This window comes from Anguilla anguilla, chromosome 10 (assembly GCF_013347855.1).
Source record: "Anguilla anguilla isolate fAngAng1 chromosome 10, fAngAng1.pri, whole genome shotgun sequence".
In the NCBI taxonomy this organism is placed as follows: domain Eukaryota; kingdom Metazoa; phylum Chordata; class Actinopteri; order Anguilliformes; family Anguillidae; genus Anguilla; species Anguilla anguilla.
The window spans coordinates 7911213-7913861 of NC_049210.1; positions in this window are offsets into that span (position 1 = coordinate 7911213).

Here is a 2649-nt window from a genome sequence, read left to right on the forward strand (position 1 = left end):
GAACCGTGTGAGTGTTGGCATGGAAAAAGAAATGGCGTCTTCCCACCCTGTTGCATAATGGATTCTGTGATCTGTTTTTCCCCTTGAGAGGAACTGAAGTGATTGATCATGGGATGGAGTGTTGAAATAGTTCTCTGTTGAAGAAATGGCATAATGATAATGATGATGAAGACTTGGCTTCAGAGGCTTGAATGTGCAAAGAAGAATTATTAGTCTGCTTCGTTGTTTCTGGATGCCTGTGCGAGTGCGCATGCGTGCGTGTGTGTGTGTGTGTGGTCTGTGTGTGTGTGTCTGTGAGAGAATGTCAGAGGCGCTGCCACAGCTGTCGTGTCTGTCAGTCAGGTGTTGTGTGAGAGGAATCGGCTGACCCCCCCTATTGCCTCTGTCCTTTGAATCCAGGCCGCTGACCCCATTACACCTGTCAGTGCTCAGGTATAATGTGACCTGTCAAGCGGGCCCACTCTCTCTGGCCCCGCAGCTGTGTGCTCTGAGGGACCAGGCCGGGTTCGGGGGGAGAAAGGGACAAACAAGCGGAAAGAAACACAAGAGAAGAGAGAGAAAAGGAAAACAATGGGGGCTTTTTCTTTCTGCGCTGTTTGTCTGTTTGTTGCTAAGAGGAGGAGGGTGGTGATCCTTATCTCTGCGCTGGGGGGGGGGGGGGGGCACAGAGGGGGGCGCAGGCTGCAGCAGGGAGATTGTGGCCTTGTTTGTGTTTGTGTGCGTGTGTGTGTTTGCTTTCGCATCTGTGCGTGTTGGTATGCGTGCATGTGTGTATGCGTGTATGCACATTTGTGTGGTGTGTGTGTATACATGTTTGAGGCAGGGCCAGGGTTTGTTTAGGGAGGGGGATGCAGGAACTTTTTAGTGGATATTCAACACAGGACATTAAAGCAGGAAACAATATTGTGAGACAATGCTCCCTCTAAAACAATAAAACAATGAAGCTCATTACCCTTTCAGATCAGTTCAAAGTGAAGCCTTTGTTTTTGTTTCATTAATAACAGACATAATGGGGTTTAATACACCCTGGTGATGTTTGGCTCACATTGTACACTGGGGTAACTACTGCTGCTCCTGGAAGCTGCTGTTCCAGCTCGCTGCTGCTGACCCTGGCTGTTCCATCGTGCTGATGCTGTTCAACCTAACCACTAACCCAAATCACTGTTCTCACTGCTGCTGTTCTTTATCGCTCCTGTTCCATCTTAGTGCTGCTGCACCAGCCTGCTGTTTCCTTGCTCTGGTCTAAAGGTTCTGGGTGGGGGGTTAGGATGTTAGGATGACTTCAAAGGCCGTGACTGACAGGGGCCCTCAAAAATATCTGAAACTAGGATTTTCTGAGGTGGTGGGGCCCAATGTGAGATATTTTCATGGGGCTCACAATCCCAGGTGTCACCCCTGAATGGATGAGACTTTTTTATATCTAACCAATGACAAATTCAACTTCCAACAGCCATTCTTAACACATCCTGTTCGACAGGTGTAACTTACGCTGTAGGATCAGTTTCTCATATTACAGAATTGTGTTGTAAACTGGCTTTCCGTATGTGATATTTTCTATTTTTTTAAGTCATAACCCCTCACTGACAGGAAGGAAGTCATGACAGATCTTGCTTTTGTAAGGTCTTGCTTTTGGGTGTGATCTAGCAGCTGTGGTGATGGAAGTGTACTCACTGTCTTGGTGAAGGACTCCCCCAAGGTAACCACAGTACCTGCATGTCACCACTAGGTGACAACAAAGTATTCACATTACCAGATATTGCACCAATGGAGTAGAAGGCTCTAAACAATGTAAGGGATGGAAGGTACTGAAATTTGAGTCACTGAAATGCAGCTATTAATAAGCAGTTATAACTCTCCAAACAGATAATTCCTAACTCTGTTTTCATATAAACACTGCAAAAATTTAATATACACAACTGCTCAAATCAAATATACAAAATGAAAAATAGTTTTATTGCATAAATTCTGCAATTCTCCATTTGATTATACAAGGTTCCTATTCATAATACAAGAGTTATTCAAAGTAACGTGCAAGTAACACAAATTCTAATCAAATAAATGGTGTTTGAATTTGCAAATGCCAAACCTGCCTATTATATAATTTAAAGTTCCCTTTTCATACCCGTATTGCTTAAATCACAGTAATGGCTCTGAAATTGTATAAACATGGCTTAAATTAAATACACACAAGTGTAATTTAATACAAATCTCACCTCCTTTTGATTATACAATGTGAGTTTGCTCTCTTTTGCGCAATGCATTGTGGTCCGTGTGTGTGTTCGTTAGCCAGTCCCTTGTTTACCCAAGTCTCTCTTTATACACGATTTGTTTTGTGCGTCTGTCCCGTCTTTGATTAATGAACACCGTGGCCAAAGCAAATGTGTATTTTTGAGCAATATGTCCTGAGCGTTCTGAACATAATGTGATAATGATTACTGCGATCGGTTCTGAATGCCAGACGTGTAAAAACTGGCCGTGGACCGTTTGGGGAAAAAAAAAAAAAAAAAAAAAAACGGTCACTATCCGCGCGCAAGTTGTTCCACTTCATGACAGAAACATGAATATCCTTAAATCACCGTGCTCCTGTAAATGATTGTGAGAGAGAGAGAACACCGTGATGCGGTATAAATCACCCGGCTTTGGAGGGGG